Source organism: Anser cygnoides, chromosome 11 (assembly GCF_040182565.1).
Source record: "Anser cygnoides isolate HZ-2024a breed goose chromosome 11, Taihu_goose_T2T_genome, whole genome shotgun sequence".
NCBI classification, from domain to species: Eukaryota; Metazoa; Chordata; class Aves; order Anseriformes; family Anatidae; genus Anser; species Anser cygnoides.
Genome location: NC_089883.1, coordinates 8,791,959 through 8,819,496, shown reverse-complemented (window position 1 = coordinate 8,819,496; position 27,538 = coordinate 8,791,959). Strand labels below are relative to the sequence as shown.

Below are 27,538 nucleotides of genomic sequence, written 5' to 3'. Positions count from 1 at the left end.
GAAGAGATAAAAGCCGCTTTAACACGAGTTCCCAAAATAGACAGCTTCTTGCTAACAAAACACCTGTTGCTGAGAACTGACAGTAAGCACAAAACACATTATAATTTGTTTTTGTAAACAGCACCATGTAGAATTTTAATTAGCTCATAATGCTACAGTTCTGCATAGGCCTAATGCTCAGGGAGGTCCTGCTCTAATATTAGGGTTCCTAGATGTTAATAAATAAAAGGATCATCATCATCACTTCTGGTTAGGGCATCTTGAATTCAACTTAACTTCCAAGAACATTGTGATTATCATGGATGATGTGTTGTTCTATTTAGAATGATGCACTATGTCTAATTTAAGTGTTCAAAATTATACAATACCCTTACTGTGGTTTGATGGGGAATTTAACCTAAAGCTAAAGCCTGTCCAAACAAACAGGGTATTTAGGGACAAGTTTTCAGCAAAAGGGGTATAAGTATAATGTTCCCTGTGGCAAAGCTGCATTCCTGGTCTTTTGCAATGCACTTAAATTTAGCCAAGGATTCAAAGGTGCTACTTTGTTTTAACCCCAATGAGATTCCAGTTTTGTTGTTGTGTTTTTTCAATCGTAAGGGAAGCCAGCTTACATGATGCCAAACAAGTTACTGAATTGTCTAAATAGTAAAACCAATCACCCTGCACCAAACATACAAAAATATTACACAGCTGAGCAGCAGCCACCATGCTGGGCAACTGATATTTATCCATCCCTCAACATTTACTGCCACGTTGCACCAAATACATGGCTATATCAGCTAACTGGTCACACTAACCATGAAATCATGTCTCTTTCCTTAGTTTCCTTTCAACTGCCACACTGCTTGAAACACTGCAACCAATGAGCAGCCAAGTGCAACCAACAAATGTGCATCCAATTCGTACTTCCACCTAACCAGTGCAGTGGTTTCATGGTATGGGTAAACTTAAGCTTAATGTCAGCACACCAGGAACTGATTTACCTCGAAGACTTTGTTCTTCCAGAGCCCGGAGGGGTTCCTGCATCTGGTTCACTGCGCAGCTCTACAGTTCTGTACCAGTAGTCAAGGTAGCATTGCTCTGCTGCAGAAAGGTGGAACTATCGAAGTGGTATTGGACCTCAACTCTAAGGCACAGCTTCAGCCATAGTGGAAGTCAAGAAAAGATGAAAGCTGCATATGGCACAAAGAGGCCAGGGTGGAAATTAGATATGAAATGCCTTATTGCAGCCTTAACTATCTGAGGTAGTGTCAGATTAATAGATGAAAAGTTAAAGAATAATCTGAAATTCACCAAGTGTAAGGCACCCTCCCTTCTGAAGGTTTCTAAAACTATACCACTTGCTCAGATGGAGTGGCTGTCACAGCGTTTAGGAAAAGCTTAAGAACTATTGGAAGAAACTTAACTGAGGACAACTGGCATTTTTCCCATTGCCATCACGGAACAGACTATCAGTTTTTTTCTACTTCTTTTCTTAGCCCATACAGAACAGACTGCATAGATTTCAGTTACTCAACCTGAGCAGGACAAAAGCCAGAGCTAACTGCCAGCTTTCGAGTAAAAGTCTACGTTGCAGGCATTGTGCTTTAATCACACTTTTCACTTACTAATATTCACTTCAGGTACAACTCCGACCTGCTTTTCTGACAACCAAGTTTGCTATTCAGTTTTCAGACTAGATTCAACTCCATGAGCAGGCATTTCTAGTACGAGGTCTCCCCCGCTCACTGCCCAGAACACTCAGATCAGCAAGTTAAGAGCACAATAGCCTAAAAATAGCATGGCTGGATGCCACTGTCTCCCATTTAATATGATGGTACCTTTGTACAGAGTTCTTTTTACAATTCTACAAAGAAAAATACAGCCATAAATAGCTTTAAGGGAGGGACTTGTATCCAAAGGACTGAGCTGTTAAGCAGTGCTCTGGGATTCCCCCTTTTTCATCCACCCATATGAGAAGAAATTTGCATTTTGAACAATAATTCTTTAAATACATCTGACTTCTTCTCTTGCCATAGTGATTGTATTCTGCCAGAGAACAGATCGACACATGACAGAGTAACAACACCTTCCAGAGAAAGGAAAATTCATGATCTAAAGGAGAAGTAGAAAAACACAAGCCAGATCTCACTTCAATTACTTTGCTTAGCATACTAAGGCCACTTCATCCGTTCTAACGTGTGATACAGAACCTGCTCAGAAGACATCAAACCTCATTTTGTGTAACTGCATGGCTTTCTATCACAGCACTCGTTCCCTTTCATTCATAAATACTGGCCAACAGGACTTCTATCAGGAAACATTGGAAAAAAGGACACAATATACCCCATTTATTAAGGCATAAGGTCAGAAATACATGGGAGATCAGCAAGACCAGAGCCCTTCAGACACATTCGCATGCATCACAGCTTCAGCTGCTACGTTACATTAGGCTAATTCCATGAGTACCATTTGTTTTTCAAGCTGTGGCAGTGCACTGGCATTGTCTCCCAGAAACGTGTCTCACACTCCTTTTCTGATGGGAACACACACAAAAATTACCAGTGTTGAAGAGTATTTGTATCCCTTGCATAAAAATCACTAATTTCACCCATAACCCTGGATTTTAAGAGAAGAATTTCTCCTATTTTAATAAATAGCACTGATGCTGCTTAAGAAAACCCAGCAATACCACAACATGCCTTTTACTTTGTATGTGCCACCCTGCGCAAGTTCACCAGATAGAGCTATCAGCTCATACAAAGAAGTTTCAGCAAATTCTTCATCTCAGGCCTTGACAGTTTGAGAAATTAAGGTGTCATAGCTGCATCAAGGACAGAAATATTCCTCAACAGAACAGACGGACTGATATTTCAAGCATTTTGCCTGCGCAGTGGGCAATCTGTGGTAAAAGATAGAAGGATAAGTAGGTAACAACTAATCAGGGATTTATTTAGATACAGAATGACTAGGTATAAACTTAAGACCATGGGTCACATGTGACTTTGAAGAACAACAAGCTAACTCTTGCAATAGGATCAAAAAGACAGAGCAAAACAGCCAAAAGTTTCACAGACACCAAGTTAGAGAAAAGAAAACACAGGAAGGCAACAATCAGCTAAGTGACTGGAGTGTGAAATTAGACTTGAATTTCAGGGGGTTTTGTTCGTTTGTTTTTGTTGAGTTTGTTTGTTGACGCTCCTCCAAAAAAAAAAGGTTAGAAGCTAGTCAATTACTCCACTGCTATGCTCAAGAGTTTTCAATTGAAATCAAAGCCCTACGCCAAGTTTCACTAGACTTATTAGGAAGGCAAAATATTCACGCACTGCTGCTAGGCCAGTCCACAACAGATCAAATACTCCTTGATCTGAGTATTGGTCTCAGCCTCAGCACAGTTTGTCACACTCAGCTGACAGTGTTTATTATGTAACTAATGACACACTTACCTTGACCTATCGTTACTAATGCCTCCTTCCTGCTCTTCCAGGATACTTTAAACAAAGCCCATGAAAACATACTGATATTCAAAACAACCCAGTTGAGCAATTCTCTAGTCTCTTCCCTAAAAACTTTTCTAGGTAAGTCTGCCCATGTTGACACTTTTTTCAGGTATGAAATCAAATGGTTTTGACATAACAAGCACTAAAATAATTACTTTTCTAGTTATTTTTCCCCAAGACAGTAACATTTGGTTGATAACTAATCCTAATTAGTCCCTACAAAATCACTTATTCAAGGACCGAACACCAATACCCAACAGTACATTATACTAGCATGACATTCGGATGGTAGAGGCCCAGCATAAGTCTTGTAAATTTCACTTAGAGAACTAACTAGGCAGGAAGAACAACCTGCAAGTGTTTCAGTTTCTAAACACTCACAACACAGTCACTTCCTTTGCCCCTGCCTTGATAAGGCTGTAATGCAAGACGCTTCTGTTGCACAGAAAATATTCTACTACGTGGTAAAGTTACATTGCACTAAAGATCCTGATTCCATATCATCATTTTAGAAAAACCATCTTAAATTCACATAGGAGATTGTAGAGACAATTTCATCCTTCTTTGCAGCCTCATCTGCCCTGCCCTCAAGAAACAGCACGATCAACAACTGGTTAAACGTTTTCTTCAGGCAATCTAACTCAAAGATAAGACTTGTGTATAAAAAGGCATGAAACTGCCCAATTTACTTACAGAAGCTCTGTAGTTTTGTCTGTAAAATCAGTGATACTCTTTTTGCCTCTCACCTCCAAAAATTTAAAGCCTTCGGTGTCAGCAGCTAAAGCAGCTGTCTTCCCCATGCAGTATTTTCAGCCTGATTTTGTGCATGTATTCAACAGCATACGCTGTCCAGCCTTCTGCCTTGTTCAAGCTAATGGTGAAAAGTCAAGTCATTGTTTGAAAAAAACAAAACACGCCCAACGCAAAACATTTAACCAAGCTGAGAGCACCTCACTTCTGTCCTCAAAAATCCTGCTATTAAGCTTCCACATTAATTTGATAATGAAGTTTATATTTGTTTCCCTAATCCTTCACATGGATAAAAATGCATTAGCACTGTGAATCACAGGACGCACCACCGCGGTGTTGTCTTAAACCCTGGGCTAGTTAAACCGTTCAGGTGGTTGTCAGGGCCTGCCAAGTCAGCCGCACTGTTTATAGTTTCGTTCTACAGATACAGGATTATTACATTTCAGACTGACAAATACCATACCCTGAAGGTTAGAGTGCTGTGACACAAATATATCCTGACAGGGCGGAACAGCGGAGCAGGGGTGGTCTTCAGCTTGGAGACCAGAGTGGAGACAGTTTCGGCTTCTGTAAGATTGCTGAACCATTAAGTTAAAGGAAGAGCCATATATTTAATGAAACTTGCTTAAAAAGGAACTATTTTTAGGAAATACACAAATGCAAGAGTTCATTTGTTTAAGTAATGCTCAAAACATTTTCTCAAGTTGATCTAAATGGAACAGAAGATGGATGAAGTTAGGATTTAACTTGGTTTATCTCGATGTATAATTTAATAGCTAGAAAAGTTACTTTTCAGATGCACAAAACCTGAGTTTCTGTCAACAACCGCAGAATGCACAAGCAAATACAACTTGATTGAGGAGAAACAATTTTTTACACTGTCACGGCTTTGTTTTTGCTAATCTCTATTTAACTCAAAAGCCCTATAAACACAGTTGGAAGGGATCTGTTAAAAATATATCACCCCACCCCTTCAATTAAGGGCTGAGAAGCTTATGACACATCTGAGACATCCAACAAGAACAGGGAAGAAAGACAATGTTCCTGATATTTCTAAAGGTAAAAAAAAAAAAAAGGTAGGTTTAAAAAAACTTAAACCTTTCATGCCTCTGTTAAATTGATTTTAAAGCAAGGACAGTCCCTTACCTTAGCTGTTCCTATTCCTTTGTTGGCCATGTGTAATTAACTGCTTATTTTCACAAAACCTTACTACAACGTAAACATCACCGGCCTGATCATCCGCCCCACCCAGACTGGGCTCCACACCAGAGGAGAGCAACCATCTCCTCGAGGAGCCTTGTATCTGTCCACCAGGGCCGTACCTCCAGTACCAACCTTCTCTGCACCAGCACCGCTGTAACGATCAACAGCTACTCACCCCTTCACCGTGTCTCTCCTAGGAACTGCAACGAAACCTGTTAGCAGGCATAACCCACGTCTAAAACCATGGACAGATGTCCCTTTCTGGTAGGGCTGAAGTTCTCTGAGATGACATTATTCACCCACTTCCCTCCCTTGCGCCTTGGGCACAAAGCAATTAGCAGAAATGATCCCTGAAGCACTTGGGGAATACGGGAAGGAAGAGTAAGGGAAAAGAGCCAGTTGGGTTGGCTCGAGCCACTAATTTAGAACAATTTAAGCGAGCCTCGTTGGCTTCACCCCCAGCGCCCACAGGACCCACTGCACTGGGAGGGCAGCAGGAGGCACCACACGGAGCAGAAAGCACTCGACAAGCAAGCAGGGCCCTGAAGCCCACCTGACTGTTTGCAGGGTGGACAGCTGCCCTCCCTAAGGCTACCGGCATGTTTTACAACAACTGTCCCAGGGGGAGGTGCACAGCCTTCTCCAGGAAGCATTACATGGAAGCGGAGTGCGGGGCGACCATCCCAGCGAGCGGAGAGCCACCCGCGTCACAGCATTGGGAAGAGATGCCAACAGACAAAAGAGCACAGGTCCTCTCTGCCTCACCAACAGAGGAGACAAGGTCCGGCCCTGAATTTTGTACAGGCTGACAATCACTGTGTGAATCTCTTATTCGCATCAGAGATGCATATCCCATCCTGGCGCAAGAAGCAGACATGTAAATCCCACAGCACACGACACTCACAGTGTTTAAGGCTTGCAGATGGAGCATGTGCGGGAGAAGGTTTTTCTGAACAAGGAGTGCTGGAGCAACCAATCGGCGCGCGGGGACAACACGGGTCCTGCCAGCGACGGCTCTGAACGCAGGCAAGAAACATTTGCTGTAGCCTGAATACAGAAGTTGTACAGCTGTGCCAGCAAAGTGGTATGTTTATCCTTTAGGGCAGATTTGCTTTCTACAAACTGCCTGCATTAGAATTGTATACATGTGGTGAGAGAGTTGAGCACTTCACTTCTGCACTGAATACATCAGTAAAATTGGCCCCAGATAATCTCTCTTTCCTAAGTTGGGGGGCAGAGGGGACCAGAGAAGAACTGCTACTCAAACACCGAGCAATACAATTCGCGTTGCCTGATGCACGCAGCTTTTCTTCTGTTTTAAGCAAAACCAGCTTTTGGCCAAACATAGTATTCAACAGCACACAAACACCTGAGTTTGCTCCAGTTTGTTTGAGCAAGTCTAATGCACGTACTCATACCATGATTTATAGGAACGAAAGCAAACTATTCTATTCTTCTTGCCCTCACCCGAGACGTGAAACCTAGCCACTCAGTCTCGGCCTAGCATCAGTTGTAAAGTTAAGAAATGAATCAAACCCCAGGGATTTAAACGTATATATCCCCTTCTTAATTACCTCCCCTTATGCAAGAGATCTGGCTCACCTCTCGCCTAAAGGACTAGGCACAGTCACTGCTCGTTCTAAAGAAGTATATCCAAGGTTTAAATATAATCTACAACAAAAAGAAACGGTGTAAACAAATAGCAAAAGCAAATTAGTAATTCAGACCTACAAGCCAATGAAGTGTGGCAAGATGCCAACGTGTCATGGTGCTTTGACATATTTTTTAAAGAAGTAATCCGCAACCAGCATTTTTGGAGTAAGCAAAATGGCTCAGTACAAAACTGAAAGCAGGAGGTACACTTTAATAGCCACACTTTTGTTTATGTTCGCTAGAGGTTTAAACAATAGCTTTCCTTTGCCGCTTGGAAGACTGCTGCTCAGTTTTCACAGCCATTCTTCTGTCATCTCGACTAATCATACAAATCCCGTCAAACTCCTTACTTAGCCTCAACAAGTATTAGGGCCACGAGTATTTCTTTCCAGTTCCCAGGAGCAGCCGTGTACAGGCACAAGTGTTTGTTCTATTTATTTTAAGTAAACAACAGGAAATATTTAGGGAAGCAAGAAAATATAATCATCGCTCTGAAAGCATTGTTCTGTATGTGGCCTCGTCTAACATACTTGTCAAAGATACCAAAAGGATGACGATTAAAACAAAAAAGTCTTCATTCTCATTAAAAACCCCGACTTCCTGACTCGCCACTTCCTGCTCTCCTCCCTCTCACCCTCATCCCATGCCACCCGTGGCAAATCACACTCGTCCTCTTCCTAAAGGTCTTTCGGAGGCACCAAGTATCGCTAAAAATAGTGCTAGGAAGGCCTTAGATGACACACCTGGTGCGGAAACTAAAAATAACCTCCCCTCGGAGCAGACACCCGCTCGCTACGGTCGGACAACAGAGGATTCACGAGAGCCGGAGCGATTCGGCAGCCGAAGCCGCTCACCCCCAGCCCCGGCTGGGAGGGCAGCACCTCCCTGCCGACCGGGGCACTAACACAATTCTCCTGCCCGCGTCGGTGAGCAGAGCCCCGGCTGTCCGCCAAGCTGAAGAGAAAGGAGGCGGCGAACCGCGCTTTCTCGGCGCAGTTTCCAGCTATCTTTGTTCTGCACGCCGAGGACCTGCGAGGCGTTCCTGCGAGCGAGAGCGAAGCCCGAGACAACGGCGGAGCGGGGCTCGGCGGCACAACAATAGGCGATTTGAGACAAAACCGCTCCGAGCAAACGCTGCCGCGGGCTGACCCCGCAGCGGCTGTCACGGCGAGCTGGCCCGAAGCCGGGCGCGACCCGAGGGGCCGGAGCTGGAGCCGCTGCCCGCTGCGGCTCCCCCCGGGGCTCCCGGCCGTGCCCGAGGCCGGGCGGAGCGCCCCGAGCCCCCCCCCCCCCCCCTCCCGCGGAGCCCCCCGGCAGCCGGGCTGCTGCCCGCGGAGCCCCTTTTGTTCTGCTCCCCGGCCGGCGGGGGGGCGCTAGGACCCGGCCGCGAGGGGAAGGTGCCTACCGCCGCCCGGCTCCCCGCTCCGACCCCGGCTCAACTTCACTTCTTGCTCCCGCGGGGGGGGCGGGGGGGGCTCTCCCGGCGCAACCTAGCCTGCGCGCGCCGCCCCCGCCGCGATTGGTGGAGGATAAGGAAGGCACCGCCCCGCCGGCCCGGCTCCGCGCTCCGATTGGTGGAGCGGCGCGTCTGTTAGTTAAAGAACTTTTTCCACGCTAGCAGGTTAGGTTGAGGCAGCGCTTCGAGCACCCCCCCCCCCCTCCCCGGTGAGGGGGGGGTGGCTCTTAAAGGGGCCGCACCCCGCCGGCGGCCGCCACGGGAGGCAGCGCTGGGCGCCGCGTCCCCCCACCCCCCACCCAGGGGGTCCCCCCCCCGGGAGCAGCGGGACCCCCGCGGCCCCTCCGCTGCCCCCGGCCCCCGCTCGCGGCCGGGGAAGGGCCGGCGGGGCGGCCCGGCTAAAAATAGGCTCGGCGGCCGCTGGCAGGAGGCTCCCGGCGCTGCGAAGCGTGAGTCAGCACGGCGAGAGGCGGGCGGCGCCTCGGGGGCAGCGGCTGCGGGAGCCGCTGGAAGCTCTCGGGGCTCGCCGAGGCCGAAAGGAGCGGCGGGGCGCTGCGAGGCTCCCCGGGCGGCCGGCGGCACGGCTTCCTCCCAGCGCCGCGCAACGCAAAAAGGTCGCCTCCCGAAGCACGTTCGCGGGTTTGTAACGGCTGAGGGGGGTCAGCCGGGTGAAGCTGGTCTGCGTGGACGTGCTGGGGTTGGTTTGTGCTGAGCACGGGGAGAGAGGAGAAGTCCTTGCTTTACAGGACGGTTCTTGCCCCTAGGGACACGCTGGAGCTGCCTCCCCCTGCTCTAGCTAGGGGCTGTGCGGCAACATGGCTATCTGCCTTAACTTTCCCGGTGCACGTTAATCAAGCTCAAACACCTTAGCGCACAGCTGTTCCGCACGTCCCACCAAAAAGAACAAAAAACACCATCGAGAAGGACATCTGATTCCTCTAAAACAGTCACGTAACCTGTTTGTGCTACCTTCTCTTCTAGAGCGATCTATCGCCCCACAAAGCCAAACCGAACTGGAAAGCAGCAGTTCGTACAGCTGTTAGGTTAATGAGCACAAAGCATTGCAAGACCGGAGTTAACTTTAACAAGATTTACATAACTTCCCCTGCAGAACCTAAAATGAGCTGTAAGAACCAGACGTTAACCCTTACACTTAAATCCCGCGCTGTACATGAGCCAGAACTTCAACAGTACTTTAGGAAGTCAGCCAGTCCCCTGAGGATAACCGTGAGGCCGCTTGCAGGACACTTCTGACCAAACGCTATCGAAGACATCAGATCCAAGCACACACTTCATGCAAATACAATGTACCAGTAAAGCGTCCTCCAAGAATCCCTGTAATCAATCTTGGAAAGCTTCAATTTAGAGCACGTTAACTTTAGGCCCATAAAAAAAAACATCAGAAGTCACCAATCTTATCACCAGAGCTGCCTAGTAATGGCAGAGGACATGACAACCCTAAAGTTACTTGTGCTGGTTGGGTACTTTCAAAAAGGAAAAAAAACACTATATTAACCTACAACTCTGGCTCTTTGTGCTACGAAAGAAGTCTAACCACCTGGCAACTGCAACAGTGATGAAAAATAACTTTTACCATTGAACAACGCAACTCATACTTCTGTTAAACAGGCAGCTAGCAGCTCCTTATCGCTAGAAGGGAGAAGTTTCATTCCTCTTTCTCCCCATCTTTCCCCTCCCAGCCATGCAGCCTGGCCTACTGCCTTACTACGGCTCTGGTGCTCATCAGACCCTTCCATGCCCCTTCTGACTCAATGATCTGGCAGAAGCTTGGCCAGCTTCTGATAAGCAAGAGCATGGCTCACCCAGAGCATCAGGGGAATGGCAAAGCAGATTCTCCTCTGTTCAAGACCGACCCCCTAGATTTGTTAGTCTAATTTCCTTAAAAAAAAAAACAAAAAAACACCATAACACTCCTACTAAGAATGCTCCAAGAGTAATTTGCTACCTTCACAAAATAAATAGAACCCCAAAATTGGTGAAATAGGCGATCAAAACTAGGTTCAGAGTTAGCCCTGCCTCATTGAACCAGAAATCATGGCTACACACATCTACATTTACATGTTGAAAATCCAAATATATATAAAAAAAATGCTACTCAAGTTGTTATCCCATGCTGAAGGAAACCTAGTGGAACTGAACACTAAAAAGCCCAATTTATAAGCTCAGTTTCTGCACACAAGTAACCTATTTTCCATGAAAACACAGGCACATTTGGGAGGAAGTGCAGAGGCATCATTTTAAGGTCTGGGCTCAAGTTAGGCCTTTGCTACTCTTACAATATCTTTAGTAACGCAGAAAAACATGAAACAGCAGATTGCAGCTGCAAGTACACTAAACAGGGAAGCTTTGACAGCAGCATAAAAAAGATTCGGTTTGCTGCCACTGAACTTTGCTCTGAGGACAACAACAAGAGAGAGCACCTGACTCTCATTTGACTATTGTAATCATGGAGCAGCTAAAAGCCCATTTGTTCTGCGATCTTACATATACAGAAGACAGCAAGTTTGGAGGACTCGACAGCTCAAGAGATCAAGAACAGAGCCTTTCATCTTTAAGTCACCAGTTCAAACAGAGACCAGAATAGTAGCGATCAAAAGCTACATGTGATGGCTGTTCAGGGATTAGATCGAGAGATGGCTACTGGCTCTCCAGTTCCCAAAAGATCCCAGTGAAGCACACCATCTTTCCTCACAGTTTGCACCTGTTTTTCACCGTCTTGAATACAACATACCTCCTGGATTTTGTACATGTTAATAAGTAGCACAGTAACAGAACTGGTGCTTTCACACACTGAACTTGCATTGTAGAAAAGGACTTTACCCTCTCCTTGTCAATTGTGTCAGCATTACAGCATGTGCCGATTTTTTTAAACAATTACAGCTCTGTCTTTTAGATTGTTTATTTATTATTATTAGAGATAGCTTTAAACTGAATATTTAGCTTCCTATTGTTTTTGTATCCTCAGATGTTGCAATACCTGTTTACTAACTACAGTTCCCATAAACTTGCTGTATAAGATTTTTTGGAAACTTTTAAATTTAAAAGCACATGAGCATAGGAATTTCAGAACTTTGCCATTTGAGAAACAGCTCTGAGAAGTTGGCAATCATTTTTTAATCAAACCTAAACAAACTGCCTACATAAGGAATGGAAGAAAAACCCCTGCATGATAAAAGAAACGTTCCTTTTTGTATTCTTATACATTCTTCAATATATCAGTGTGCAGTCTCTTGAAAGTTAGTTAGTGGTAGTCTCTTTCCAGCCTGCTTTTACTTTAAAGAGTCTGCAAAAAGTACCTGGAATTTCAAGGCAGGACAGGCAAGACAAAAACAAGTTCTCAGCATGTGTTGACTGAAGGTTCTGAAGTACAGGTTTGTTGCCCTGGTATGAATACCACTACCAAAAGCAATCTTCCACACTGCCCCAGCAATACAAAGTTCCATATTTGTGGTAGCATATTACTTTGTGAGAATAAAGTTGCTGGTAGCAAGCCAAAGTCCTAGAAACTTCAGTATCCTTAGCAGCAACTAAGGAGGCCCTTGCATACAAAGAATTCAGCTTGCTACTCCAAGAGCCTAGAGAGTGCAACATACCAGACTGATGAGATTTCAGTAAGCTTGAAGAACTTCCTGAGATTTCTCTTGCTGCTTTGAATCCAAGCTGTACTGCCGCACTGTGATAATCAAATCTGGAAATAACAAAAAAGGTACATGTGGTAAATATCAGGTCTTCATCAGAGAGGGCTGGTTAGTTGCCTGGACAGCCGTATTCACGCACACGACATTCCCCTGGAAGTCCGAGCAGCTATCTCAACCCACCCAAAGGTTAGCTACCCCGAGAACTTATTAAAGGTTATCCACATGTTAAATTCCAACTGCTTCCTTCTGCACAGGGAATAAGCCATTAAGAAAATAGCTTTCATTTCCCCCCCTCCTTTTTGTTCCACTCTTATCTCCTGGTTTATAAAGCTGCAAAGCCGTAATGAGTCTTAATCACTCAGCAGTCACCATATTGCTATTATGACTTTTTTTTTTAATATATGTATTTTTAATATCAGAATAGGGGATGACATCTTGTTCAGCTACACAGCTGAGGACTCCAGTGCCAGATGCCACGCATCACTCTCTTCAGAGTACTTGAAAAAGGATCCAGACATTTTGAAAGACTTTTTCTTGTCATCAGGTATCTCTTGGGTAGAAAAAAATGCTGATTTCCACTGAATTTAGCACGCTCCAAGAACATCTATATATAATCTGTAATACTCTTTGTAGTTTAAATCAAGTATCTTGAACACAAGTCAAAGTCTATTCAGTACTTAATTAAAAGAAAAAGGTAGCTGTACAACTACTAACTGCTAAGAAAATGGAGCTGGAAGTTTGTGTACTTACAATTCTCTCAGAAATCAAACTGATTTATACAGCTATTACAGAAGGACACACCTTCGCAGAAGCAAGGATTACCTTTATCTGTAACCACGGCAACTTTTCACTAGTTTGTGTCAATGCTACTCCCCTCCTGATAACTTGCCACTATCTCTTTCAAGCTATTTGTACAAGGTTTTGTATGTGCCATCTGAGATCATAAAGTAACAAAAACTTGAAGTGTAAATTTATGTTCTTAAACTCTCAAAAGTAGTCTGCAACATGCAAGTTTTTCATCTTTGTCAACAACTCATGATTAGTCGAGAAGTAAGTTAATTTTAATCTGTTATTATTTTAATATGATTCATAGTTTTCTGAGACAAAAGTTATTTTACAAGGATCCTCAGAAACACGTACAGGAGATAGAGGAAGTTCTTCACTGCTGAAGACACTATCTGGAAAGTAGTACAATCAAGGAATTATGCCACCGACGTGTCAAGGATTTGATACTCACTATCATAAGGAACAAAAATTCCCCCAGAACACACTGTTATTTTGGCCAGAACAAATATATACGAGGCAAGAGCCAGTCCCCTTGTTCTAGGCCAAGGGATAATTAATATAAAGAACAGGTGTAGGCACCCCAGCACTAACTAAACAAATCAGGCCGAATTCAAAGAGCAAAGCTATAAAAGTTAAAGGAGACACAGGAAAGAGACTAAGGAACTGACATATTTGCTTCCTCAGCCGTTGAGTTACCATCATCCACAGTTCAGAAGAGGATTAGCGCTCTGCGAAAGGAATTATTTACGATGACATCAGACAAAATCATTTGCTTAGAAGCAGGAGGAGGAAGAGAGGAGCTGCTTTATTTTTTTTCCCCTGGAGTTCATAGGGCAGCTCGCAAAGCTGCACCCTTCTCTCTGCAGTGTACACAGACAGCCTGGCACAGTCAGGAGGAGGGCACAGACCCTTGGAAGAACGAAAGAAACTCAGCACGCTGCCTGCAACTCTTATGCAATGACACCCATTATAGGGCAAGTCTGAACAAACATCCAGGGAATGGACTTCAGAGCACAACTGTGCGCTTTCAGTCGGTCCGCGGAGGGGGAGAAGGAGCTGCCCTTGGTTTTGCTGAACGCCTCCACCTTACGTCAGCACATTTGGTGGAGGCTTCGCCGGTAGCAGCGAGGAGACAATTATTGCTTTTTATTTTGCAAGGACCCCCGCCCCCCCCCCCCCCCCCCCCAAGTCCTTCGGGGGCTGTGGATGCCTGCAGCCCTTATCTCTCACTCCAGCCTTTTTATTTTTTTTTTTTTTCAGAGCCCAGAGCGAGTTAAGCTCGGTTAAATTTAGCAGGGCTCCTCGCCGAGCGCCACAACAACGCCGAAAAAGAACTTTTTTTTCCTGCTAAAAACACCAAAAACGCTGACGACACGGCGCAGGCTCGACCCCTGCCTCTAACGGCGAGGCTGCACGGGACTCACCGAGGGGCAGGCAGCGCCCTGACCCGCGGGGAAGGCCCGGCCGGCCGGGGGAAAGCCCTCACCCCGCCGGGGGGCTGCCAAACCCCTCACGACCCCCCCCCAGACCACCGCCCCCACGACCCCCAGCACCGCCCGGCAGCGGCCCTCAGCCAGCCGGGCGGGCCCGCGGCTCCCTCACAAGGACACCTCTGCCCCGGGAGGGCTCCTGCGCACGCAGCCTGGCGGCCCCGTGAGGTAAAAAAGGAGAAAAAAGGCAAAAAAAAGTCCCGAAGGAGCCCCCCGCGCCCCGCCGGCCCCGCCGCGCTCCCCTCACCTGCCCGCGGCCCCGCTCGCTCCTCACCAAACTTTTTTTTTTTTTCTTTTTTCTTTTTTCTTTTTTTTTTTCCTCTCCGCCTGCCCTCGCCCTCGGAGTGACGCGGGCGGGCGCGGATTGGCGGCGCCGCGGAAGGGAGGCGGCGGGGGGACGGGGGGGGGGCGGCGCCGCGGCTGGTTATGTATGGCGAGGAGACGGCGGCGACGTGAAACGCAGGGTGGGATTTAAAGGGGCAGCGGCCTGCCCCGTGTGCTCCCCCCCATCGCCTTCCCTTCTCGCGTTCCCCTTGGCCTGAGGCGACAGCGGGGACGGGGGGGGGGACAGGCGGGGACGGGGCACGCAGGGCCGGGGGGCAGCGGCCCCCAGCTCCGGGTACGGAGCTCCCCACGGAGCTGCAGGCTGCTCCCCTCAGGCCGGGCCGCGGCCTGGCTGAGAGGAGCCCGAGGAGAGGCCGCCCCCCATCACACCTCATAACATAAAATAAATAAAATAAAATGTTGTGTACCGTGTTTTAAATTCGTGAAGGATAAACGCCTGCTGGAATAAAACTCGCCTGAGGGGGCTGGCGGCGGCCTGCGCCTCCCCCGGCCCTGTCAGAGCTTCGTGCCCCCGGGGGAGTCGGCTGTGGGCTTCCAGCTCTCCTGATCTACAAAACGTTAAAATGTCACCTGGCCCGGCCTTCTTTGTGCTGCTTTTTTTCAAATTAGGGGCTCTGAGGAGGTGCACCGCAGCTTATTTTTACACAGAATGTTTTTATGTCGCGCCCACAGTACGGTCTCGCATAATTTCTCTGTCAGGGAAGGGTGTGAGGTGAAATTTAAGGATGATGGGGGCTCGTGGCAGATAGGGGGGAGGACGGGACTCCACAGAGATGGAACAAAGCAAATGAGAGCAGAATTTTATCTGTGGATAGCGCAGGGTAGGGGGCCACGAGTGGAGGAACTGGATGAGAGGTCAGAGATGTCAGGTGAGCTGGGGTCGTGGGGAGTTTTGGAGGAGCAAAAAAGCAAGACATTGTGAAGCTCCAGGGCAACAAGGCAAGACAGAGAAGCTGAAGGTGGGTAAATATGTTTCTGTTTCCTGTCAGGACAGTTAACAGTGTTCTAGAATTTGTCCTCTCTTTATTGCAGAGGAATTTGAGAATATCCTGAGGAAGGCATTACAAGAGGACACACAAGGATTTCAGCAAAGATAAAGTCCAAGTAGAGATGGCCCATTGGTAAGATCTCAGTAATGCCAATGTTGTGAACCCAGCAGACAAATCCATAAACTTGGCAAAAGGGCTTAATAGCAAGAAGTCCCCCAGGTTTTTTTGTTTTGGATATCTCAGCTTGGATCAACACCAGAAAATGCTGGTGCAACCAGCGTGGAAATGCTAACAGTTTTACGGCTATTTTGGTAGAGGTTATTCACACTTGGCTGTCTTTGCTGATGCAATAAGTCCTCCAAATGCCAAGTTGCATGAACAGAAGATGACCTGCATTGCATGTGGGTATCACGGCATTCCCCACAACATTATTTGGAGTGCTTTCATGGTCTTGGCAGTAATCACAAGGAGCTGTGGGGAGTGATGATCACATTCCTCCAAGCCTGTCTATGGCTGTCTCTTCTTTAAAACAAATTTTAATGCCTTTTGTTTCATCTTAGACTATTTTCTTTGTGCCAGGTTTCACCTCGTCATTAGAAATACAGATGCTTAGTAGAAGGGTAGAAGATTTACAGTGTCTCTTTAGAAAAAGGCCAGCTGATTCTTTTGCAGTTGTGAACAACCAACACAACAGCTGGCAGTACAGCAGCGGGAATAAAAAGGGAAATTCAGACAGTGAACAAGATGGACACCTCCTGCCAGGAGTTATTGACCAGCAACACATGGTGGAACAAATGTTAACTTATGGCATCAAATGTCAAGGGGGGGACAGCAGCATGTTCAGATGTAATCTTCCTTGATTGTGTTTGAAGCTCATCAATTTTCTGATGTGCTAAAATGAGAAAGCTTAGTTATAGTAATGCTGGAGTAAGTGGATTTCTTGAAGCATTCAAAATCAGTATGTTTGGAATGGTCAGAAGCTGCCACAACTCAAGACCCAAACAGCTGGGAAATGGGGAATGCAAAGCTGCATGTCATCTGCAGAAGAAGAGCCTGTAGTCAAACTGTCTGAGGGAGAAAAAAAAATCATGATAAAGATGACCACATTTATTTTTGATGTAGAATAAAGTGTGGAGGTTAAAAAAATGAATGTACATCTTGAACAACTGTGAATGGAAGACAAAGAAACAGCATTCAATTTTCTCATTTGAGGACCTTAAGATCAATAGGCTAAAAATCTTGCTGAATTCACATAGGTTATGGGGAGAGGGAAGTGTCTGATCAGAGAAGTGATGGTTAGCACCCAGAGAAGGGCCTCCTTGACTCAGAAAGGGTCAGAAATCAGCTAAAGAGGTTGGAAAGTTGAAAGTGAACCTGAGCCAGCAAATGAAAACAGAAGATTGTTTTTACTAGAGCACTGCAAAGAAGTTAGAGGCTATTTATCCACCTTAAGGTGATAGGAATAGTTTTGATTTTTAAGAATACACAAGCGTTGAGCAGGACATAGGGTGACTAGAAGCATGTGGAGCTTGATAGGCAATGCGTGGAGATGAACATCCCAACTTAGTTATACCAGGCATGATTTTTCTTTGACAGAGTAGTCAAAAAGAAGCTCCAGACTTTTAAGAAGATGATCCTTGGTACAAGCTGAAACATCTCAGAGAGGGGTGAAAGATTTCACAGGTATGCTGGTGGTTTGCTGACGTATGGCAAGATGGAACAACTACTTCACAACTTAAAATGTCACAATTGAAAGTGTTTAATCTCCTTGACCTGCATTATTTAAATGTTTGTCGTACTTTAAGTTTCCCATCACTTTGATATCTCAGCACAATTTATTTTCATATTCTTAAGGGCCATCTACCTCTTCAGAAAATGTTGGCAAAAAAATCTGAAATAAATTTCCTCTTCTAATTTTTACTCCCTCCTCCCAAAGCCATTTAACCAATGTGCCAGCACAGAGGACTTTTTTCTTTGGTTCCTTTTATGTTTCCTTCTACTATAGAAGGTTGTTATTTCTTCTTTTGCTAAAGCTTTAGAAATCACCTGAGGAATCTTAGTAATGTATTCATTTTGAGGTAGATTTATCTTCAGAAGCAATAAATAGAAAGTCTCTTCTTCACTTCAGTGGGCTTTGGATCAGGTGTTTAGTGCTAACATCATTTCAATCCTTATAACCTAGTTGTTTGGGGCCCAGCGTGCAGCTCCTGAGACTGCTGAGAATTTCACCATAGGCTTTAATGAGAGAGGAATTGGCCCCTACTTCCTGAGAGACAGCCTGTATAAATCCAAAAGAAATAAGCACAAGACTTTCTTGAACAGCTGAGGCTTCAATTAGATTGATTTCATTCTGAATCTCTCTGGATTTTTTTCCATGGTCACTCTGACCTCTGTTCCACACCTTACAATAACAGGATGAGTCGGAGTTTCAGTGATCCAGACCTACTGGAAATTTGGCCTAGCAGTCCTTTGGCAGTTCCCTTTAATGAGCAGCAATGCCAGCTCTCTCTTTCAATGCCCACATTCAGAAAATTGTAGAATTAGAATCCAAATCCTGCTTGTATTTGCAAGCCCAGAATGCCACTGACTTCAAGGGGGTTGTAGGATTTTAGCCAAGAGCAGAAATTGGCACAAGATCTTTTCAGATTCCCTCATGCTTCTGTTTATATGATGTTATCATCAAGAACTAACAGCATGCTTCACGCTGCATTTTACTTTTAAATTATATAAAGGGTATCTACTGTGCTGATGTTACATAGTTTGCAAGAAAGATGCACATATGGAAATGAAAAAACACTGATTACCATTAGGATTTCCAGCTTTCAGCATTCATTTTCCAAAACAACCCAGAGACTCTTTCTCACCAGAAAAATACAGAAATGAAAAATCCCATTTCTTGGCATTTATTTATGACATTCTGGAGTCTTGTTTATTAAGTCTGTTATTAAATAGTCATAATAATAATAATAAATATTTATTAACACACAAAAAGTTTGATACTTTGCTTTTCTTCTCTATGTACTGGTTTCCCAGTCAGAGTCCCTCCCTGAGTAAAATTAATCTCTTTCTGCCTCTCAAGGGGTGGGAGCAGAGAAGGAGCTCTAGGGAAAGCTGAATGATCACAAAGGACAACAGGAGAAAACAAAGTAGAGATTGACTGTAAGAACAGGTAGGTGGGATGGCAGGCAAACACATCTGACAGTGCCCGCTGCTGCCTGAGAGCACCCAGGCAGGCAGTGGAGCCAGGTCTGTGCTGCCCTGCCCAGAGTCACAGCGCCAGCCTCACAGCCACAGCTCCTTGATACCACTGGAGCTGGGGAAGGGACCTTGGAGCAATCCAGCTGCTGAGCATCTTTCTTGAGTAGGAAGGAGCACAGGATGGAGGTCCTCCATGGAGCAGAGCCCCGTCTGCTCAGCATTGTCCAAAACGAAGCAGATCGTTTTGCTATGCTATTACAAATCTGGGAGCCTCCTTCTAGATAGCCCTGTTTAGAAATCCAGGCTGGGGCCTTTTAAAACCTTAACAACTCCCTACTTAAGCTTTTAATATCCACGTTAAATAGATCATTGAGTATGGCCTGGTATTCAGGAGAACAGTGTGCCATTCTTGGCCAATGAGTAACTTCAGGCGCAGAAATTATTTGGTACCTCTGTGCTTTTTTTTTTTTTTTTTTTCCTGCATCTGCTTTGTCTGTGTAGATAGTGGAGGCTTTGAGGAAGGGAGCGGCTCATGCTCTGCATGTTTAGTCATTAACACAGCGAATGCCAGCCTCACTGAGAGCCTCTGTGCTCCTCAGTCCTACCCTCAACAGCAGCATCTTAACACGAGGGCCTCTGTATGAGCTTGACAATCACCCTGCTGCTGAAACAGGGGTATATTATTAATTAGTTTAAACCCCAAATCTGGAGCCCTATATTCTGCAACATTAAAATATCCACGTACCATGCTTGTGGAAACCCTTGCACAAGTAGGTCACTGTACAGAAAGCCCGTAGGCTACCAACTGCTAGGCTGTGAGCACAAAGGGACCAGAGATGCTCCAACAAGACGTCAGAATTCCTTCAGCCACCAGGAACTGAAAACCTCTGTGCACACCGTTTGGCCCTACGTGGCTCTGTTCTGGCCCTCACAAGTCGAGGGAAGCAAAGGTGCTGCCATCAGTGCAGCACTGTGGGGTGATTCCTTCCCAGCAGAGCTCCTGCAGAGGCGTTGCAAGCCAGAAGGACTGAGTGCATCCCTGGGGCCAATTTTTTGTTTTTGCAGTTTTCGGTTGCCTCCGTTACATGTAGCGGAGCTCTTAGTTAATCTCGTGCCACTGGACTTTGGGATTTAGAGACAAAGAAATGGCTGGCCTGCTCTGTGTAAATAATCTTGGTGCCTGGCCACACATCCCGGCGTCTAGAAAGCAAACAGCACACTTGACGTGGCTGTCAAGGATCTAGATACAAACGGTACAAATGACAAAAATGTCTGTTCATCCATCTACCTGCCTGTTTGGGAATGCCAAGAGCATCAGCCTACGACGGGTTTGACACTCTTGTTTGTTCTGTTACTGTCCATCTGACCTTGCTATTTCAGACAGGCTATTTGTCAATGCCAGAGGAATCTGCTGCAACAACAGAGGGAATATCCAGTGTCGGTGTTCTCCAGCTTCTTGATACAACCACCTCATTAGAGAAACTGAAGCATTGCTTTGATTGCTCAGAACGAAATTGGTTGTTTTGCAAAAATCTCCAAGCAGTTATTCACTTCTTGTAAAATTATAATGCCTCGAGTCTTTTTTCTAAAGCAGTCTTGGATAGCTGGAATGACTTGAAATTTGCAACCAATAAAAAGTTTTACAGCAGAGCAGATCTGATCAGTGTTTCCCTAAGTGAGACAATTAATCTTCGCTGTCAAAATGTCATCAGATTTTGCTGGATTTGAAAACAATAAAATGTTTTACTGGAGAGAGTAATAAAACAGGACATTTCCATAGACTCACAGATGTTTAGAATGCATTTGAGATTTGTCTATTTTCGTTAGGAAATTTGGAGCTGAAAGTCTTAATACACCTAGAACACACATTTTGTCCTATAATAGCCAAGTAATTTGTCATGATCAGCTTTGAGCTTTCTCAGGCTTTGGTGGGGGACACCAAAGCTGAAATGGGATGGCTGGTATTCTACCTTAGGAAAGAAACCAACAGACTTAAAAAATCGCATCTGTGGCCTGTGTGAGGATCACAATGACAGAGAACCCAGGAACACTAGAGGCCTGTCCATCCTCATTCCCATCCTGTCCCTGCTACATTTTATAAAACTGGATCTGGTCCAGCACATGTAAAGTTTAATTTACTTTGTTCTAAAGAAAGTCTTGGTGCCCTTTACTACATTTTGACGTCTTCTGCACTGTACAGAACATATTAAAAACACACACGAGCAACTTACCAGTGTTCCCCAGAAAATGCCCCGATGGGCTTCCTGAGCAGAAGTGCACACAGAGCCAGGCTGAGGCTTTGGATCACTGATGAGTCTAAAGCTGAAGAGAGGGTTTGTCCTAACACCACACTTGTAGGAAAATTCACGTTGCCTGTAAACTGCTTAGCAAATGTTTCTTTATGTGCATCAGTCAACGGGGAACTTCAGCCGCCTGTGATTCCTGCTTCCTTCCCCATGATCCTTCCCCCTCTTCATCTTTCTCCCTCTCTGCTGCTCGCTTTCTGCTCTCCTGCTGCCCTACGAAGTGTTCGCTGCTGAGTAGTGGGATTATGGCAGAGTTGATAATCCGGAAGATTATGACATCAGAGCACTCCATCCCACCCCTTCCAGCTTTCTTCTCTTTGCTTGTCTGCCTTTACTGCTTCTCCTCTCCTAAAAGAGAGGAAAACCGGGCCATTAGAAAGGACGGCATTACCATTCTGGCATTATCTTCTCTTCTGGTGTTACCTCTGCCTCATTTGCATTCTGTCCTTGGCATCCAGTGGATGTGTTGGTCGAAATACACGTCACACACTGACAAAATGCATCTCTGCACGTCGGTGTGAACTGTGCAGGCAGTTACTTGGTTTGCTCACATCAGCTTTGCGCACACAGATTTGTGTGATACAATGCTTCTTGCATTGGTCATGGGGATAAGAATTTTTTCTTGGCTGCTCGTCTACATCTATTAATTTTCTCTTTAAAAATATAGGGTGTGGGGGGGATTTTATCCCTTTAAGCACCTCTAAAATTTGTGACATTTTTGTGTCATATCTTTGTGCCTCCTCAGCCCTTCACTCTTCAAAATGAATGCATGTTAGCATTTTGTTTTCACAGTAGTGGTCAATTGACAATATTCTGACATTTTACAGGCTTGCAAAATTTTCCCTCCTTTGGGAAATTGTTAATTATCAGAGTTGCCACAATAAACAACAAGTTCTGCAGAAAGAGAGCAAGGCACCACAGTACAGAGCTCCGTCATGAGAAAATTGGAATGTGCCAGTAATTCAAATCTTTCAGAAATATTACTTTATAAAATCTATTTCAAGTTGTGCTTTGCTCTCTTACGTAACGTTCTCTGGAATCTGCTTGGGAATATTCGTGTTACCTATTTTCTTGTCCTTACTAGTACGAAATAATATTTATAGACAGCACACCAAGCTCACCAGCTCTTGCTAAGAATTGTGCTTAATACACCGCTGTTAATTTGCTGACATAACTAATTATGCCGTTGAATATGTCAAGCATTAAGTTATGTCTACCTGACAGTCATTGATGTGGCTGTGAAGTAACACAGATTTACCCAAACTACCTTTAAATGAAGCTCGGGTACTGCTACCAGCTTAGCCATTGCTGAGCCACACGGCCTGTAAAACCGACCAGAATAACTCCATAAATATTACAGTGCTGTAATAATTAGCCAGCTTAAAGTGCTGGTGGGGATGAGCTGGTGCTAGGATGCTGGACTATGAACTGCGGTATAAGACACAGTTCTGCTTTTATGCTGGTGTCAATAAAGTCCAGCAGAAAATACCGGGAGAAGCACTGCTGGTTGCAAACACCACTGCTAAATATGCTGGAGCTGATCTGCCAGGGCCCTTGCTCTTGGAAGAAAGGAATTGTGAGAATTACAAACCATAAAACAGAAGGCTGTCTGCTAACAAAACATCCCCGTGTAGTTCAAAATCAATACTGAGCCATAAGTAAATCAGAGAAAGCAAAGCAATAAGCAAAATAGAGAAAGTCATAAACATCGAAGACCCATGTATTAGTCCATATCTAACAAAAAGTTACCTCTTTCCGGACAGCGTATGAATAAATGGTCCCACAGGACACAAGAGGTATAAACTCCCTACAGTGTGTATCAGACCCTTTCCTTTGGAATAGGGAAATTAACTTCTTACGCTTAGCCAGAATCTAAACATGCTGGATTTTTTTTGTCCTGTGCTTCAACAGATTTTCCACATGATCTTGGGCAAGATGCATAATTTCTCTCTGCCTTGGAGTTAGGTAATGCTTCCCTACCCTGTAGCTTGTGTTGTGAGTTGCTGAATTTCAAAGGATACTTGTTAGCTAGGATTATATCAAATCCTGTAAAAGGTGGATAGAAATGGGATGACTTCAGGTGTCCCCCGAGTCAGTGGGAGCTGAGGTCTTGGCAGATGCTCAACAGCTTTCTGACTCAGCTTCGTGATAAGGAAACCTTTCCCCAACCAGCACTCTGGGAGCTGGTTTGGCTTAGGGGCAAGTAGTTATGCCCTTAATACTCAGTGGGCAAATCAATTGTTTGCTAAAAAAAAAAAAGATTGATTTCTCATTGGCACCACGTGTAGAAGGTATTTCAGTGGGGTCAGGGTTTATTCCGCTCCCGAGGAATGAGTTCCTGCTAACGTCTGGGGAAATATCGGAGTGACATTTCTAAGGGGTCAGGTCCCGTGAAAGATGGGAGGACAAGGAACAACAGCGCACAAACCAACTTGTTCGGCAAACCAGAGCAGTTATCAGACGTGCAGGGCCTGTGCGAGGACAGGGGATCTAGGCACATAGTTAGAAAGATAGAAGAAGGCAGGGAGCGTCAGCAGGTGGCTGGGCACGTTGCTCCTTACAGCACTGCATTTATTAGATTCAATAAGGCCTGATGGGAAGACACCAATACTCTGAATTAATTTATTGGCTAAATCAAGTGATTTTTCTTATGAATGGGTTTTCTACGCCTAAAAATGATTTCCACCCATTAGCAGGGTAATAACTACAGACAGATCCAAGCAAACAAACACTGACCTTTGCTGTGCACAGAAGAACCTTTCACCTGCAGTTGATCCCTTCCCTGGCTGCTACTTTTACGGCCTTATGTACGCCCGAGGATCAACACTTCAGCTTTGCAGCACTCTTTGTCATGTCCAGGTAATTAAAAGGATGCCACTGCACCTGGTAGAACTATAAAAATGTCCTTATAAAAGCCTCGGCAGTATTTAATGTTTTATTCACTGCAATGTTGTCGTGTTTTGCCTGCAGTAAAACAGCCTCATGGAAGCAGGATGCTACAGCTGAGCGCTAGCAAACATTTTCCCATCGACGTGTTACTTGAGCTCAGAGGCTTTTTTGCCCTTCCTATTTTGATTATTTTTTTTTTAATCAATCTTCCTGCTTTCAAGACAGAAAAAAAGAAAGAAAATTATTTTTCTACAAGCAAGGAACCAGAACAGGCAGTGTATAAGCTTCCACCCCCTTTAAATAAGTGGAAAAGACTAAAAACTTTACTTCCCAGGGAAATATATTCCATCTTTTAGTCTTGAAATGCCTGAATAATTGCCTTACATATAACATTATCTCTCCTGTTAGTGACTCAGGAACTAGAAGGAAAAATAAAACAAAGTTTAATATATACAAAAGAACATTGATAGCTTTATTGCAGAAGGTGTTGTAAGCCAAACTGCACAAGCATAGACATAGCTATTAAAGGAAAATTACAGAGTTGCCAACACAAACTGTTCAGAAATAAACTGTCAGCCCCCCCCCCCCCCAAAGCCACACAATTGCCTTATAGAGTGTTGGTTTCCAAAATACAGGTTCAGTTTGTTCTTATTTGTCTTCACTTCTTGATATGCTGGGAAATCACATGAAACCAGCTTCATTTTACAAATGTGGAGGCTGTAAACTTCTTTTTGACAAGGATTCTTGAGTAATAACATGACTCTGGAATAGTGAGATTTCAGAGAATAGCAACCAGGCCCTGTGTCCTGCAGTAAAATTGTGAGTTTTGGCAAAATTCATCTATTGAATTCCAGCAGGCTAACTGGCACACTAGGTTTTTCCACCCAGCAAACTTGTGTCAGAGAAAGAGGACTCTCTGCCTAGGATTTACAGACACAGAGGGAAATAAAAAAGCATGTTGGTATATCAAGAAGTTCCCACTATGTTCTGTATATGCTCAAATCATCCGTAAGTACATATGCAGGATGCCTGACTCATCCCCAAATCCTGGATGTAAGTATAGGAGCCCCGGGTGGAGAGTGTGCCAGCAGTGCAATAAGCAACGTGACTAACATCCATCATGTGTAGTTTGTTTTCTCATCCTTTTTTTTTTTTTTTTTCCAGGGAAGGACCGCGTCTCTTGGCAGGTCCTGTCGCGTTCCTGGATACAAGGAGAGCGCTAAGCTCGAGGAACTGCAGCTAGCACAGGAAGCAGAAGGTGGTGATGTTTGTGACAGCAGTGAGCCCCCCCCCCAAAAAATGCAGGGCTTACTCACGGATGGAGCTATCCCCAGCCTGGACAGGCTGCACAGTCATTTTGCAGCATCCCACTTATCTGAGGGGCATGACTACCAGCGAGGTGCTCAGTCTGAATGATCGGATATGCCAAGCGCAGCCCTGCCAGCATCTTGCTTTAAGGCTTGAAATTTATTTAGAGAAGAGGAAAACTGAGAGAAAGCTTGGAAGATTCGGCTTAACCACACCAAGCCACGTGAAGACAAGAAGAAATGAATATGCCGAGCCCAAGCCAAACCAGTGGCACACTCAATCATAAGTTGAAGGTGCAGTCTTGGGAGGATCAGCCCTATTGTGACTGTCATCCAACACCAATCCATTGACACAAATAAAAAAAATCTCAGTAAAAGCTATCTATATTTTCCTAAAGTAGTTCTATATATCCAAACCCTAAGTCATTGTGTTGTTGTGAAAATCAAACCCCTCATTTTAGATGGAAAAGGAAAATCACTTATTTGGTTTCACTAAGTACATTCAGTGGTAGCACCGGTGTTGTTAATTCTGGTCATTTTACTGCAGGTCTTGCATTATTCACTGTATTTTCTTAAAAAAAATAAAAAAAAATAAAGAAGGAAAGAGAGAAAAAAGTTGTTGTGTGTAGCTCATGAAAAATGAGTGCCCCAAGTTTCTAGCCTTCATGGTTGCAAAGACAAGCTTGCAGACCTGGAACGGGTGTGCCTTAACTTTAGAAAACCCAAAGGCAAGTAGAAAATATGCATTTTATTGTTTTTGATCATCCTTGTGATTTTAAGTCATGCATGACTTTTCGAGGAGGCCTGACTCACAGCATTTAAGTATGTTCATATTGGGCTGCAGCATCCCACAAAGAATGAAAAGCAACGGGAAGAGCTGTAGGGGGATGCCTACCCAGGTGAGAGGTTAGGGGCAGCCCAGCAAGTATGAAACATCCTGCCTGTGCCAGCAATCGCTGCTTCATGTTCACACTGGCCGGTTGGCAGCCAGGAGGAGCCTTACACTCCTGGTGCTTTACAGGAGCAGGGGAAGTTAATGAAGAGCAAGGAGAGGCGAGGAAGAATTCCTTCCCAACTTGAAAATGGGTGAAAGTTGATCCTGAGAAAAATAGACCAAATCTCTAACTGCTACCGCTGTGTTAATGAAAGGTTGGGAAAACAGAGAGGGAAGGCATGTGTTTATATCGCAAAGCTGGTAATGAGGGATTCTTGTTCTTGTCCTGATTCTGCCAGTGACTCATCTGGCAGGGTTAGGCTTCTTCAGTTCTCACTTCAGAGTAGGTTAGACTTAACTATAGACTCAGACGCTGTCACATTTACTTGTGTTGAGTAACACTTTCTTCCCTGGTGACACTCTTTGTGAAGCAAGAAACTGCACAGATCACAGAGCATGAATGACTGAGGCCCACTGCAGATGCAAGGAGATGATACGATGTACCTGCAGCACAAGAGATGCTCTGAGGCTTCACTAGTTAGGCCCGTGCTTAATGCATCTCTTAATTAGCTGGGCCTTAAGGAGATGTAGAGATCAGTTACTATTCTTCTCTACAGGCTCTTGGTTGGGAGCAAATGAGTAGGAGCAGGGGAGGTTTTGGAGCTGAGGTTTGCTCAGTTTGAGAGCCCACTGTAGCTGCGGGAAGGTTACAGGATCACGGAGCTCCTCTTCCATACTTAACCCTGAAGCAGCAGCAGAGAAGGTAAAGAGACCACAGTATCTTTCTGGAGATGCTTCTGAAAATACTTGTACTCAAGTCTAAGACGCTCTGCTCCAAAACTGAGCTGAGCTTGAGGCCCAGCGTAAAGCCCCTGGTTGTGGAAGCTCTGCCTTGAGTGCACACAGCATACAAACCCCCAGACTTGGTGGCAATTACTGACATTACAAGAGCACTACTCAGTAAACTCTTCCAGGGAGTTTTTTCGCGTTTAGCAAAGTGTTTGATTCAAAATACAGTTTTAAAATTCAACCAGTTGCACAGACCACTGAACATCAGTTGTTCAGGAAGTTTGGTTAGTACTGATGAATGT

At 45.0% G+C, this 27,538-nt stretch overlaps 1 protein-coding gene and 1 long non-coding RNA gene across 6 annotated transcripts in view; one reads left to right on the top strand and one right to left on the bottom strand.

Moving 5' to 3' along the window:
• The window catches only part of ZFAND6 (zinc finger AN1-type containing 6), a 44,307-nt gene extending 22,769 nt beyond the window's left edge, over window positions 1-21,538 (bottom strand). Inside the window, exons 1-2 of one of the 4 annotated variants that reach the window (XM_013192786.3) lie at window positions 21,243-21,538; window positions 12,159-12,253 (exon numbers count right to left, since the gene is read on the bottom strand). The gene's annotated coding sequence lies outside the window, so the exon portion shown is untranslated. Of the gene's footprint in view, window positions 1-7,037; window positions 7,062-8,493; window positions 8,644-12,158; window positions 12,254-14,726; window positions 14,868-21,242 lie in introns of those variants that run through there. The other 3 variants (XM_067004034.1, XM_067004035.1, XM_013192787.3) reach the window with 3 other exon arrangements.
• LOC106043369 (uncharacterized) lies at window positions 14,513-27,207 on the top strand. Of its 2 annotated transcripts, none has more exons than XR_007166175.2 (5): window positions 14,513-14,647; window positions 15,857-15,945; window positions 17,410-17,496; window positions 24,011-24,176; window positions 25,371-27,207. It is a non-coding gene; the product is annotated as an uncharacterized lncRNA (long non-coding RNA). The 2 variants fall into 2 exon arrangements; XR_010834288.1 differs by lacking the exons at window positions 14,513-14,647; window positions 15,857-15,945; window positions 17,410-17,496 and adding exons at window positions 21,672-22,268; window positions 23,081-23,113; window positions 23,229-23,282.
• The last annotated feature ends 331 nt before the right edge of the window (window positions 27,208-27,538 follow it).